The 17,135-nt window shown below is 33.2% G+C and overlaps 2 long non-coding RNA genes across 3 annotated transcripts in view; one reads left to right on the top strand and one right to left on the bottom strand.

Annotated features, from left to right (window-relative positions):
- Positions 1–3,916, bottom strand: part of LOC149131283 (uncharacterized) — a 44,003-nt gene extending 40,087 nt beyond the window's left edge. Inside the window, exon 1 of the long non-coding RNA XR_016238062.1 lies at positions 3,830–3,916. This is a non-coding gene — a long non-coding RNA (uncharacterized LOC149131283). The remainder of the gene's footprint in view (positions 1–3,829) is intronic.
- LOC149131282 (uncharacterized) overlaps positions 1–17,135 on the top strand; it is a 163,134-nt gene that overhangs the window by 94,879 nt on the left and 51,120 nt on the right. The window contains exon 3 of one of the 2 annotated variants that reach the window (XR_016238060.1): positions 10,337–11,078. The exons of the other annotated variant lie outside the window; for it this stretch is intronic. This is a non-coding gene — a long non-coding RNA (uncharacterized LOC149131282). Of the gene's footprint in view, positions 1–10,336; positions 11,079–17,135 lie in introns of those variants that run through there. 2 annotated transcript variants of the gene reach the window in all.

The following is a 17,135-nucleotide window of genomic DNA, read 5'->3' as shown; positions in this document are numbered from 1 at the left end:
ATATTTGTGTATATATATAAATATACATATATATATATATATATATATATGTGTGTATATATATAAATATACATATATATATATATATATATATATGTATATATATAAATATACATATATATATATATATATATATATATATGTGTATATATATAAATATACATATATATATATATATATATATATATATATATATATATGTGTATATATATAAATATACATATATATATATATGTGTATATATATAAATATACATATATATATATATATATATATGTGTATATATATAAATATACATATATATATATATATATATATATGTGTATATATATAAATATACATATATATATATATATATATATATATATGTGTATATATATAAATATACATATATATATATATATATATATATATGTGTATATATATAAATATACATATACATATATATATATATATATGTATGTATGTATATGTATACACACATATATATATATACTATGTATCTTTGTATGTATGTGTGCGCATTGGTGTGTTGGTGTACGTGTTTCTATGTATATATCTCTCCCCTCTCTGTCTCTCTCGCTCTTTCTATCTATCTACCTCTCTATTTAAGCTATCTATTTATCTATCAATCTCTGTATATATATATATATATATATATATATATGTGTGTGTGTGTGTGTGTGTGTGTGTGTGTGTGCGTAGTTGTACTTGCTTGATTTACTTTCGTTATGCGTGTGTGTGTTTTTGTGTATGTGCGCTCATAAATGATATACGTGTGAGTATGTGTAAATCTGTCTGGATAAAATTATAAATGTTCACGTCGTATGTTCTGTTTTGTTTTTCTCGTTTTTCTTTTTTTCTTTCTTCTCTGGTTTTAATCAAATTCTATCACGCTATAAAAATGTGGAAGGAAAGCGCTATGGCTCTGGTTAGATGAGTGCAAGAAAGGTCAATAGTTCGATACCTTTTTTTTCACTAAGGAATACATGAGATTTTTCGGGGGGAGGGGCGTAAAAATGTTACAAATTTAGAGAGAGAGAACGAGAGGGATTAGTGATATAAGAAATGATATTTACAACATGAGATTCTGATCGAAACGAACAGAGAACAATGTGTATGCACGTACATATGTAAGCACGTGTGCAAATATATATATATATATAGATATGTTTGTATTTATGTATGTATGTATGTATGTATATTTATAATCCTAAAATTGAATTTATATAGACGTATTTACATAGATTCACAGACACTCTCAGACATACTCCCACACCTTAGAAACAATAAGTTGGACATTGAGAGAGAAAGCGCTTTCTCTGATGAAATGCCATTGAAACGTGTCATTGCTGGCTGCAACCTGTTTGTCTTTGTCAGAAAATATTGTATATAGAATGGAGTTGTTTACATCTCTCCATAGACACAGATTTATCTACATCTCAATACATTAGCCGCTGCAATATTTGGCAGAGGGTGTGTCTATGGTTATATCTGCATTTGTATATATCTCGCTGTATGTATATATATATATATGGAGGGATATTTATTATTAGTAGTAGTAGCAGCAGTAGTAATAATAGTAGTAGTAGTGGTGGCGGTGGTTTTGCTGTTGTTGTCTTTGCTATGTGTTTGTCAATCGGATTAGTTCCCAATAGTTAAACGCTCCGCGAGCTATCACAGTTTATAAACACAGATATTGTAGATTACACAAGCTTTTAACACAAGTATCTGTTACACACTGTGCTTTCTTTTGGAACGAAAACAACTATTTATATGTCTATCGATGTAAAAATATTTACAAGTGAAATCTGTATGAAATTTCTTATGTCTTGAGAGAGCTCTTATACTAATAACGACACACACATAGGTTCAATTTCACTTCGTTATTGTGAATCAGTTCCTGAAATATTTAACCAACTAACAAATCGATCCTTTGTTTAATGTGCTGGTTAAACAAATCAGTAAGTCTCTTGTTAGTCAAAGTTGTTTCGTTGCTCTTGTGACCTTTGCAGTGATTCAGCGATTTCCCCTCTCGTTCGAAGGTATGCTTTGAGTCTGTCTGAATGTTGGTTTAATGTGTGCGTCTGTATGTTTGCGTGTGTGCTTGTGTGTGTAGATGTTATTTTTGGGTTTAAGGAATATATATATATATATTATTCTTACACAACAATGTTGCTGACTGTGACCTCGAATTTTCGACCAGCTAAGTCATCGATGGACGATGATCGCTTAGCTGATCGAGGCTCCGAAGCCGCCGGCAAAAACATTCTTGTGTAAGATTAATGTGAAACTGTTTGTATAACAGAACGTAAAAAACAGCATTAATATACACACGTGTGTGTGTGTGTGTGTGTGTGTGTGTGTGTGTGTATATATATATATACAAAGAGAGGGAGATAGTGAGAGGAAAAATAATGGGAGAGAGAGGGGAGGGGGAGAGATGACGATGGTGACAAAGGGAGAAAGATTAAAAGACGATATACAGATATAGATGTAAAAATAAGATCGTTTTTTGTGGAAATGCACATTGGTAGGAAGAGTTTTAAAACGGAAATGAAGGAAGTCTAGAATACGTAGCGGCTTGTTAATAGGTGGGTGAAGAATAGCAGTAATTATTAGGGAAAGAACCCCTTAGAAATTCGATAGATATTCTGAACCAAAGACCGTTGTAGATATAGATTGAGAAGTAAAAAGCGTAAATATTTTGTCTCGCTGTCTATTTGTTTGTATGTCCATATGTATATATGTATGTATGTATTTTCTCTGCTGCTTTTATTTATTTGAATTCTCCTGAGGCAAGAGCTGGTGTCTGACAAAGATATAAAGTTCTATCGCTTGAATATCAATAATCAAAACATCATATTTTCAATTTGAGACAAGCTACACATATTTTTACTGTTCCGATTTAAAACTGCATTTGTAATGTACTCGTTAACTGGTTGAATTCTTTTCTGATAAATCTCAGCACACCTTGTCACTGGCAAAACCTAGTGTACCGATAGCTGTTAGTATAAATCTAAATTTATGTATAACACACAACGTCCTTAGTCGTAGCCAGAGAATTATACAACATTGATAGAATAAAAGAGAGTTAGTTAAAAGAAATCTAATCAACAAATACCAACAATTGCCCAGTATAGCATTATTAGTTCTACGTCACGTAGTCGGACATTGTTTATTTGCATTGCTTATACTAAAGCGAGGAGAACTGCAAGATATTGAATATGACTGGGAAAATATATTAAAAGTTTATTTATCCTCATCATCATCATCATCATCATTGTTATCGTCACCCACATTCTTCTTCTTCTTTTTCTCCTCATTATTATTATTATTATTATTATTATTATTATTATCATTATTATCATCATCATCATCATCACGTTTCTCTACCGTTTTATTGGTTAGTAGGCTATTGTGTATAAACTTTTGGCTTATCTTGTATATTAGTTGTGTGATTTTGTGCGAATTATACTATTGAAGTCTCATAAGTTGCAGCCTTTTTGATGTCTGAGCATTTGTGTAGAAAATGTACTTTAGAATTCAAAAATCTATTCTGTATATTTATATGTTTATATATTTATATGTATACGCCCACACACGCACAAATACATGAATAGATAAGCACACACACACACACACGATTCAATTTGATTGTAGGTATACGCACACGGATACACAGTCATACAAAATACAAGAACGTTCAAGCTCATGCACAATGAAATACAGAATCGAAACGTACACATATACACATTAAACATGATATAGAAGTACGGTTCCAACGGTGAAAGATTGTATAGAAAGTAAAAAACACAAAGAAACTCACACGTTTATGAAAAGTTCTGCAGTATAACTGTATGTGTTTGAGGAAACAAATTTGTGCATGCGCCAATGTATCTTTATGTGAGATCACGGGGTGCGGTGGGGGGGGGGGGGGTTGTGATTGATAGGTAGATAAACAGATACACGTATACATACACACATATGCATAAAAAACAGGCACATGTAAACATGTGTGTACGTATGTGTGTGTTTTGTGCATGTATATGTATATATGTAATCATACACATACATACTATATATATATTTATATGCATCTAGACATGTGTATATATATATATATATATATATATATATATATATATTTGCATAAGTATATGTGTGTATATCTCTCTATCTCTCTCTCTCTGTATGTATATATATATATATATATATATATATATTTATGTGTGTGTGTATGTATGTATATATGCATGTGTGTGTGTGTGTGCACGCGTGTGTATATCTTACAGAGGGGAACAGAGAAAGAAATAGCAATACAGGTCCTTCCCAGAACTGACCACCACCAATCTCCTTCGCTACCGATTAATCGTATGTAGGTGTGTAGGTATGCATGCATGTATGCATATATTTGCGTATATGTATGCATGTATTTAATGTACATGTATATATATATATATATATATATATATATATATATATATATATATATTTACATATATATATATTTTTTCAAATATATACATCTTACAGAGACGCAGATAAATAGATACGTCTATACATATAAACTTATACATACATGCGTAGAAATACATTTATACACACATACATATAACTATATCTGTGTGATGGTGGTGGTGGTGGTGGTGGGGAACATACCAACAACTGAAAACTCGAATACACATCAGACTAGATCAAGATTATATTGAAGTAGAAACTACACGTCTGTATAATACTGTGTAACAACAACATAATGAAACTGCATTGATCTGAGATGAGAAACAAAGACAAGATACGACAATGGAAAGGCACAGAAAGCATCAACATGCTTTGGCATGATGATATAATTGAATTGACAATTGAAAGACAGCTATTTGCAGACACTACTGTAGAAGTTGTTACTTTTCTCGTGCGATGTTGGCATCAGGTATTCAAGAATTCAGGTATTTAGCCTGCAGCTTTCATGGCGCACAGTCATTCCAAAGAAGTGCTTTGTTTTTAGGGATTGTTTTGCAGACACTACTTACGTAGGAATATGTGTATATTCGTGTATCAATGAATGCTATTAATATATATATATATATATAGATAGATATACATACACACACACACACACGCACGCACGCACGCACGCACGCACGCACGCACGCACATATACGCGTGTGTTAGAATGTATGTGTATTGCATATATATATATATATATATATATATATATATATATATATATGCATATGCGTATATAAACTATATTAAAATATGGATCTAAGTGAACACATGCGTATATATAAATGTAGATATGTGTATGTTGGTTTATACACTTTCATATATGATTACATACACACACCTGTATATAACGCATTAGTATGTATGTATGTATGTAAGAATAAATATATACATATACAGATGTATATATATATATATATATATACATATATATATATATATATATATATGTATATCCTTATATGTATCCTTATATAACCAGTCAAATACGTGTTACTGTGCATATAGATGTAATGAACGTACGTTTCAATACCTGTACGCACTTCTGTGTGAGTCTAACAACAATTTTATTTTCTCATTTGGCAATAACCCAACACATGAACTCATGCGTGTATTCTCAAAGAAATTATTTTAGATAAATGCAAATATAAATGGTACATGCACACTAAGATACTTACATAATACAAAAACGTCTACGTGGATATATATATATATATATATATATATATATATATATATATATATATATATATATATATATGAGCATTTGAGTGTATATATATATGTTTGTGTATTTAGGTGCTTGTTAGTGAGTGTCTGTAGGAGTTCTTTGAATTCGCTTCCAGGATTGTAGAGATTTACTTGTTTAAAATATACTCCATTGATTTGAATCTACAGATAGATATCGTGTCCATATTCCTTGAACATAAGGAACCTGGAACCGTAAAAGAATGAGAGAGAGAGAGGGAGAAAAAAAGAGAGACCGAGAGAATGAGAGAGCGTGAGTGTGTGAGATAGTGGGAGAACTGTAGAGACAAAAGACAGATAAAGACAGAGATATAGAGAGGTAGCGGGTGGGAGATTAAATAAGAAACAGAAATGATGCGTTAGAGCGTTGATACAGGCCTTGAAGATGCAATTTTCTCCGTTCACACTGTGACTGCAGTCAAATATATAATACAGTTTCACCAACATTGAACCGTATTCGTCATTTTCTGTGGTGGGGAATATTCTACATCCATTGCGTCTCTATTGAACAACTATTAATATTTAACAGCAGGCACGAACTAATTTGTTTAATCGTTGTCCTCCCTGTTTTTCATATTGTTTCAAACATATGAATGCCAATCCTTTTCCAGCTATCCTTTGTCTTAAAAGCACAATACCCGAAATTTGCGAGGAGGGCACTAGTCGACTACATCGAATCTAGAGTTTCTTCACTGGTACTTAATTTATTAACCCCGAAAGGATGATAGGCAAAGTCGACCTCGGCGGAATTTGAACTCAGATCGTAGCGATGGACGAAATACTGTTAAGCATTTAGCCCGATGTGCTAACGATTCTGCCACCTCACCGCCGTCCTTTTTCTGCTATCACCCAATATGTAATTTTGCGGAACTAACTTTGAGGAGTGTTGTAAAACTATATCGAACCATCGGGGATTTTAAAATGCATCATCATTTAACGTCGAGACTATACAAACTAGAAATTGGATTGAAAAACGTCCAAAGTGGCCGTCAAAGTATTAGATTACAGAACATGATAATACCGTCTAATCTGTTCGACAGAAATTATGCTTTACGAAAAAAGTTACTCACCAATATGTAGTGGGTAACGAAGATGTTGTGCGCCGTCATGTGGTCCGCCCCGACCAAACTATGGCCACACACACACACACAGAATATCTATAATATAGACAGATATATGTGTGTGAGAACGTGTGTGTTTGCCCCGTTTCTGTGTGTGTGTGTGTGTATTACGTATATATATACATTTTATATCAACAAACGTATATATACAGAGAAATACATACATATATATGCAAATATAAATATATTTATATATATATATAAATATATCTATATATATAAATATATTTATATATATATATATATATATATATATATATATATATATATACATATATATACATACATGAATATATATAAATCAGTTTTATTACATTAAAACAAAGAAAAATCCCAAGAGAGAAAGACAATAGATAAAATGGTAGAGACCAAAAAATATCAACTGCTTCCTGTCATGGCACCAGGCCAAAGCGTGAATCAAATTCTTTGTACATATTTTTTCTCTAATCATCCACTGAGGCGTGTGACGTCGAACAAGCGCTTTCTGCGTCGTTGAATCAAAGAAGCAGCCGACATTGTTATAAAAACGTAGCGTTCACGTCAGATTAGCGAAAATCTTGTTTTGGAATCAATATTCTCAGAGATTTTAAAACTAATCAGTTGAATATGCGTATACAAACATTCTCATATTAATCCGTCTCGATGCAAATGTTATTTGAATAGAGTTTAGGGTTATCCTAGAGCATAGTATCATCAAAATGATACAGACTTGTTATTCAAACCTACACGATTTTAATGAAACAGTTCTCCATTTTTTCTTTTAAACTTAAGTATGCGAACAACGAGAGAAACAAATGGAAAACAAGACAAGTAACGTAAAGAACGACACTTCATCAGTTGTCGGCTGTCTATCTACTCCTCATTTCGAGCAATTAACGACAATATGAGGCTTCGAAAGGTAGTTGCTCCCGCGAACCAAGATAATATTTGGTATTTGCGGAGGGTCAAGGCTGGTAACAAAAACAGGATAGTGGAAACATACAATGAACCAAACGAAAAAAAGACATGGAGGGGCGTTAGGGTTTTTCTTTTCATCACGTGATCATCTTTCTTTTCTTTCAGTCTGTCTTACAGACCAGACGCATTCTTATCTGTCTCCTCTTCTGTCTTTTCTCTTGTCAAAGACATTATTCCTCCAGCGTCCGCTACCTTACCTCGTCTGGCCGGACGCCCTCACTGTATGCTTTGGTTTGGTTTGTTGTTTGTCTCTACTGTCCGGTTTTTGTTACCCACCTCCTATCTCCCTTTCAATTCTAGCCTGCTCGCCTGGCCATCGTGGTGGCGTCATTTGAAAGCTAAAACAAAGCAAAAGCGCATTGTGACGAGCGATGTGAAACAACATCTAATGACCTAGTCGGTCATGTAATCACGTGTTATCTTATACGCATGCAGAAAAATTTGTATATATACAAGCACATACACACATATATCTATCTATATATATATACACACACACACGTACAGATACATGCATACATAGACACACACACACACACACACACACACATATAAAGAGAGAGTGACAGAAATAACGAGTGGGATTCAGAAAGAGAGACAGAGACAGAGAAAACTCTAGAGGGAGTGGGGCAATCCGAAAATGGTCTTAGTTCTGAAAAGATCTTAAAACCTAAAGACATGTGACTTCGTATATCAATACGTCACGTATTAGCAGAAAACATTGAAGCTGAACCAGTTTAGTTATCGGTTGGTCCTCACTGTTCTAAATATTAGATGTTTTACCAGCAAGACATTTCGTACAAAGTTTATCAATAAAACGATGATCTGTAGTTACATGTTTATGTGCAATGGAAGGAGGAATAAAACCGTTTTAGACGGAAAAAGCCGCACTAAATTCAGCTAGAATTCAATAAACAAAAAGTACAACTCGGATATGTTATTAATTTTTCACTCTCTAGTTTATCACTTTCTTTTATAAAGCTTTCACAAGGCTGTTATCTTTTTTTTATTGTTTCCCTTCCTCTCTTAGTCGCTCGATCTCGCTTTCATTTTGTTTTTCTTGTGTCTAATTTTATTATTTGTTTGGCTGTTTGTTTGTCTGTTCAATTTATTTATTTCAAATACTACAGTAATAAATGGTGGATTGCATATACATAAACATGTGTGTATGTGTGTATGTTTTTATGTATATATATACATATATATATATATATATATATATATATATATATATATATATATATATATATATATATTTATTTGTACACACACACATGCATACATATATATACACATGCACAAAGATAAATTCATAAAGACATACATATATACATATACATATAATATGTATGTGTGTGTGTGTGTGTGTGTGTGTGTGTGTGTGTGTGTGTGTCTGTTTGTTGAGATCACGTGTCAATGTTATCGTTTGCACAAAAATTTTCCCGGAAATGGGCCAATCTCTAAGGAAAGTGTCATAAAATCCGAATAAAATAGCAATTAATGTTTCATTAACAAAGGCAAATGAATTATTAATCACTAATGTGTAACACTCTAGACCTAATTCAGACCAGGACAATACAAAATAGCGTGTTTTTTTTGTTTTTTTTTATGTATTTCTCACTATTAACATATATCAATGTGAAATCTCCTCCACAAAGAGATTTAAGCAAGGCTGGCTTTATTTATTCAGCACAGACCATTTATAGGCAGCTATTGTTTGTACTAAACATAACAGTGACCGCTTTTGTAATACACAAAAATATAATCAATAACAGCTCAGATTTTCCTTCCTTCCTTAATACTATAAATTAATTAGGGCCATTAATGAACATATATTTCGGATATTCTATTCAAATGATGTCTATATTTCTCCTCTTCTTGATCTTCATTTTGATCTATGACAATTTTGTTTTATTTATAACTAGTAACCAGAGATTTCAAGGGTAATTTATACAGTGTTTCAGCTAGACAGGCTAGAAGCAGTGAATAATCCAAACCTTCCTTAGATCGCCATTTTAAAATAAAGAAGGATACTTGCTATAAATAAACTGGCGTCAGTTCCTGCGATATTTTTCATTGAAAAAAGTATTTGTCCGAACTGGAATACCTTTCACCCTTTGTCAGCTTGAACAGTATTTCCATGGGACTAACCCACAGCCACTATTTTGCATCAACAGCTACGGTATAATCCAACACAATACTAATCTCATAAGTTGAACCTAACAAAAATCTCGTAAGTTGAACCTAACAAAAATCTCGTAAGTTGAACCTAACAAAAATCTCGTAAGTTGAACCTAACAAAAATCTCGTAAGTTGATCCTAACAAAAATCTCGTAAGTTGAACCTAACAAAAATCTCGTAAGTTGAACCTAACAAAAATCTCGTAAGTTGAACCTAACAAAAATTTCCATCTCCTCCTGTCCCCACCGCAATTTCTTAATTTGTAACATTTTTTCGAATTTTTATTTTTTATTTATTTATTCATTTATTTATTTGCTACGTAGAAAAATGCCTTTCATCATTTCGGGGTCGATGAAATAAATACCAGAACACTGGGGTCGATGTAATCGACATAACGTCCCCCCATAAAACTGCCGACCTGGTGCCAAATTTGAAGCCATTGGTATCATTAGTATAATCGATATTAATGTCAGCGATGGTAGCTGGAATGGTGAAGACGAGGAAGAAAATTCCGAAGATGACGATGAAGAAGAAGGAGGAGGAGAAGAAGAAGAAGCAGTAACGGCAGCAGCAGAAGCGGCAGAAGAAGAAGAAGAAGAAGAGTGCAAATAACTTAGAAGTAAAAAGATCGAGAAGTATAAGAAGGAATTTAGGAAAATAGAAAAAGAATTACCAGAAAAGGAGCGAACGAAATAGAAATAAAAGAAAGAAATGCTGAAGTAGAAGACGTTTGGAAAAAAGGAAAGAACGGTTTTTGTAAGTGTGAGTGACAAGTGCTGTTAGGGAGAATGATTGATTTGAATAAAAGTGATAAGATAAAGAGTTATTTATGATTCATGTTAATTCTTGCACTGATTAAAAACAGTTAGGGGCTGTTAAGCTGGAGAAGAGGTTGAGAGCGGGGGACAGTGAGAGAGAGAGAGAGAGAGAAAGAGGTGGAAGAGGGAGAGAGAAGAGAGGAAGAGATAGAATCAGAGAGATAGACGTGAAGTATATAGAGTGACAGAGTGAAAGAGGGTATTCTGTTCATACATACATATAAATACACACACACACACACATACACACACACACACACACACACACACACACACACACACATATACCTATATATATACACATATATATAAATACATATATATATGTATGTATAGATATACATATATATATATATATATATATATATATCTAAATATATATATTTATATATACATGTATATATATATATATATCTATATATATCTACGTATATATGAACATATATATAAATGCATATATAAATCTGTATATATATATATATATATATATATATATATATATATACGGGAATTTTGTGGGAAAGAAAGTGACGCTGAAATATAAAGAAACATTTTGATATTGAAAAGTAGGAATTGGCAGAGACTGAGGTAAATTAAGGACATAGAAATACTGAGACGGAGAGGGGCCGAATTAGAGAGCGTTTGAAACAGGTGGCGAGAAGGGGAAGTTAAGGAAAGATAAAGAGATTAGACAGGAGAAAGAGACAGAGAGAGAGAGAGAGTCAAACAAAGAAAGAGAGACAGATAGAGAGAGAAAGCGAGAGACAGAGATATATATATATATATATATATATATATATATATATATATATATATATATATAAAGGAATAATTTGATATAGGGAGAGAAAATATTGTGTGACATATTGAAATGAAAACAATCAAGAGTTATTAGTAGATATTTAGAGAAAAGAGATTAAGATATATTGGAATAGGATTCAAGAGAAAGAGAGAGAGACAAATGGAGAAGGAGAGAATGGGAGAGAGAGAGAGGTAAAATCTGTGATTGGATTAAAGAGAGAAAGAGAGCGAAAACTGTCACAGAATTACGGATTGATAGAGAGAGAGAGAGGACGGAGAGGGACAAAGAGAGCGAGTAGACGAAGAGAGAGAAAGTGAAAGAAAGTTTGAGGGAGAGACAGACAGACAGACAGACAGATAGAGAGAGACAGACAGACAGACAGACAGAGAGAGATACAGAGAGAGAGAGATAGAGAGAGAGAGAGAGAGAGAGAGAGAGATCAGCGATAACAGAATTGTAGAGAAAATTAGAGTGAGAAAGAAACCGTTGGTTGCGAACTGAAAGATATATATATATATATAAAGATATATATAAAGAGAGAGAGAGAGAGAGAGAGAGAGAGAGAGAAACGAGTAAAACACTGTGGAGACAAAATGGCGACATAAATCATTGGAAAATAAGGTTGGGAAAAGATGTTTTACAAGGCGAATATTGGACAGTGAATATATAAATGACAAATGTGATTGTTGAGACAAAGATAGGAATAAGAACGGTAATAAATATAAAGCAAAAACAGAAAAAAAGAAACCTGAACAAGAACAAAAAAAAAGGGGTGTATGAAGCAAGAATAAAAGTAACGTATAACAATGTTGAGTTGCGATGGAGGAAAATGAATAAAATATATACATGGAGTGTAAGAATGGGGCAGAGATAATTGAAAGCAGGAGGCCAACAGCGAGTATTGCGTTAATGTTTATACATAAATCTATAGGAATGGATGGATAGGTGTGCGTGTGTGTGTGCATGTGTGCATGCAGATATGTGCATGTATGTGTATACACACATACATACATAATTATATGCACACATAGATACTTACACACACACACACACACACACACACGCACATATCTATATATATATATATATATATATATATATATATATATAAATGTGTATGCACAAACATATCTGTATACATATATATATGTATGTATGTATATATGTATGTATATGTTTGTATACAAATATACGCACGAACCTTCTACTTGGTATTATGGTATTTCCCCCGTTCCTTCGGTTATTTATTCAAATACTCTCGGTTGCACCGAGCGCATGCGTTTATGTTAGTGTATGTATGTATACATGTATGTATATCTATCTATCTATGTATCTATCCATCAACACACACACACACACACACACACACACACACACACACACACACACACACACACACATATATATATTTATATATATATATATTTATATATATATATATATATATGTATATATATATATATATATATATATATACATGCAGAGAGCGAGAAAGAAAGAAAGAAAGAAAGGGTAGGTCAGGCAGGTAGACGGTGAAAATGTATATATACGGAATTAATATTCCGCACATATGCACAGACATGAAGATTAGTCTTATAAATAAGAATAAGAAGACAAGTTAAAATTAATTTAGCGAATGATAAGCATTCATAGTAAGGTAGCCTGTTGATTGTTTACAACGTGGCTTTTCCACCACAAGACCAGTTTTACAAATAAATAGATTAGTGAATAAGTTTATAACGAACGTAGGCAAGAGCTATCGTAGATAATATATAATTAAATGGTGAATTTAAAACAATACCTCGGGAATGAGAAATAATATGTTTTTAGTAACGATCTTTTAAGTGAAAATGCAGAAGAAATTCTCAAGTCATTCAGCTTTGTATGAAATGCCTGGCAACAGAAAAGCTGGAATAAAGTGTAAAATTGTAGTCTGTTATTGCCAGTCGCGATCAGGTGGAACAAATATCAGAGATCACTTCATCCAGGTCTCTAATGACTTTGTCAATTTGCCGACTGCAATGTTATGTGTGCCGTTTTGGGCCGGAGTTAATGCTTGCGGTTTCCAGGCTGCTTCTGGGTTTGTCGATAGTTTAGTTGTCGTAATACGTGGACAGATACTGAAGAAAATGTTGACAGAAAACTAACAATTTTAAGGAAAGGGAGAACGTCGGTTACATGGTGATCTCCATATATATATATATATCATGGTCTGTCCCCGTTAAAATTTGAATACTGGCGGAATTTGAATTCAGAGCTAAACATAATCGATTCAGAAATAACGAGAAGTATTTCGTCCGAAACTCTAGCAATTCTGTCAAGTTGCTGCCGTAAGTACCAAAAAATAACCCCTTCTACTTTACGCGCAAGACCTGAAATATCAGGGGAGCGGGCTAGTTGATTACGTCGTCTCCAGGGCTCAACTGCTATTTGTTTCATCCATTCCGAAAGGATCAAACTTGGAGAGGTTTTGATAAATGGAAATATCAATGCAAAATTTCAGATTGGAACATTACTCTATGCAAAAATTGTAACCGTTTGATATGATTACACAAATGAATTCGGTGAGCTGGCAGAATGATTAGCAGACCGCGCTAGCTGCTTAGCCGTATTATGTCTGTCTTTATGGACCGAGTTCAAATTCCGCCGAGGTCAACTTCGCATTTCATCACTTAGTTTCCATAAGAACCAGTGAATTCGATGTAATCGTCTTATTTCCTTGCTTGGAAGTTTCTGGTCAGCATTGTATCAAACTTGGAAACCAATATTATTACATAAATTTTCTTCAGCTTGTGTTTCGATGTTCGGAAGTCAATTGCGGTTGAAAATGTTCAACTAAACGAACACCACAGGCCCCCATCGCACGAATATACACCAACAGGCACTCACCAATAAATATGCATGGCAATCAAACTCCAACAAACTGAAAGGGTGGGCGCAAAGAAAAACACACGCACACATATGCATATATATATGCATAGTAACAGATAGATATAAATATATATACATACATACATATATATATATATATATATATATATATATATATACACATACATATGTCTATGAGCGTATGCACGTGCAAAGAGAAAGACAGACAGACAGAGAGAGAGGTGCATAAATACATACATGCAGCCTTATTTATGTATTTGCATGTGTGCATGTATATACAACCAATCTCTATACACACGCACGTGCTCAAACGCAAACACACCCTTATACACACACACACACGTGCAAACACACAAAGACACAATCTCTCACGGAAGCACCGACACATACGAACACGTATATTTTAACCACATCTGAAACCACGCAAAGTGCACCGATATAACTAATTTGGACCGAACCGTCTGCGTTTTAATGTTTCATTTTCGTTAAGCATTAGCGAAGAGTTGCAAGTAAAGTTCAGCTAGGCACCAACTGCAACCAAATGCGAAGTCTCTTGTGGTTGATGAGGCACAAAATTGGTTAGAAATATGGCAACGTCTTTCTAAGTTTAAACTTTTACCGATTTCTCGGCGGGTAATCGGTGGGAATTTGGTAGGATTGTGTTAAATTATGCATGTATCAAGCGATTACGCTTGTTTCTGCACCATTAATTTGTACATAACTGCACATACACACAGACATATATACAATCGTACACACATATACACGTATACATGAGTGTGTGAATGCATGTGCGTGTGTGTTAATGTGCTTGTGTACTTAGCAATGCACTCATATATACCCACTTCTACACACGTGTTCGTGAGTATATATGCATATTATTCCCACTTATCTCTTTCCATATATATATGAATATATACAGACGGTTGTATGTATATGTTTTATATGTATATATACATGTATGTATATAGATACATATACTTATAAATTTAAATACATACACACACACACACACACGTCACACACATATATATGTATATATGATGCATTTATACATATGTATATTTACATATATATATATGCATGTATATATGTATATGTATATACACACATATATATATATGTATATTCATATATGTATATACATATATGTATATACATATATACATATATATATGTGCAAATCAGAGGTGCAATCTGTGTGGGTGTTTTTTCAAAACACTGTCTGGTTTAAAAAGCCACATCATACGCCATGAAAGGGCTAAGGTGTAGGTGCAGGAGGTGGTCAAACTCTGTTTAAGGAGTAGACAACCACCATATATATATGTATATATATATATATGTGTATATACATATATATATATATATATATATATATATATATATATATGTATATATGTATATATATATATATGTATATATATAGAGAGAGAGGGAGAGAAGGAGAGAAGGGGAGAGAGAGAGAGAGAGAGACAGACAGAGACTGATAGCGAAATAGATAGACAGATAGACAGATGTACCTATTTAAGTATGATTCTTCAAAGCTCTAGAGTAGTTTTCGTTTCTATACATGCGCATGCCACTGAAAATGCCAATTGGTTTTGCTTAATATTTTCTAGTGTAGCCAAAGCCCAGTAGTTTTGAGGGGCGGGATTGGAATATTGTATGGCCCGCAAATATTTATCTTATCTATCCCCAAAATTTTTGAACACAAATTTAACACAGCACGATTTGAAACCAAGACGTAAATCACTTGAAGTGATTCAATAAGCTTTGTAATGGTGACTGATACCAAAGACACCCAGAGTAATTTGCGGAATTGTAACGCTTTTGTCCCCATCTATTTTGCCTTCCACACCAATAACTATTTCACATAAATGTTCTTTTGAATTATCCTAATCGTCCCATTGCAACCTTAATTCCTCGCTTGATTTATGTCTCATAATAATATGGGAAGAAGCTTTGAATGTCGTCTTCGAAGGCTGAAATGTGTGATTTAGAAGGAGAAGTTGCTGCCATTTCTAGCAGACTCAGGTGTATTGTAGAATCTATCTTCCTGGTTCATCATTTCCCTATAATTTAATTCTTGTTACACACACTGTATAAAATGCCGTCGTAGTCATATATTTCTTCACCTGGAACATAGTTTATTTCTCACGGCAATATGTATTCCAATATTCATAATAAACTAATATTCTAATATCCCAGTAATCCTGTATTTCAAGAAATCTAGCTCCTGGCAATAGTGATGGGTTAATTGGCTTGTCAATCAATGAACGGAACGTCTATTTCTGTCTCTCTCTGAGACATTGTTATATAAAATATCAATAATTTTATCGAAAATATGGATGAAAATCATAAAAATAACAGCAGCACAACAATCATTTCTTCAGCCGTGAAACGTTGCTGTGTAGGATCAACCCTGATCGCTATGGAAGTTTGCGTTTCAAATAAAACAAAATAACATGGGGGATATAAAGATTCGGGACGGGATAGAGAAGGACTCATTCTCTGTCAACAGCAAGGGGGGAAATTTGAATATAACAAAGTGTACAGAGCTAAAATATTTTATTAAAATGTTGCCCATTGTAAGGAAAAATGCACATTAAT

The sequence above is a fragment of the Octopus bimaculoides genome, chromosome 23 (genome assembly GCF_046866305.1).
Source record: "Octopus bimaculoides isolate indiv1 chromosome 23, ASM4686630v1, whole genome shotgun sequence".
Lineage (NCBI taxonomy): Eukaryota > Metazoa > Mollusca > Cephalopoda > Octopoda > Octopodidae > Octopus > Octopus bimaculoides.
This window is presented reverse-complemented; position numbering and strand designations above follow the sequence as displayed.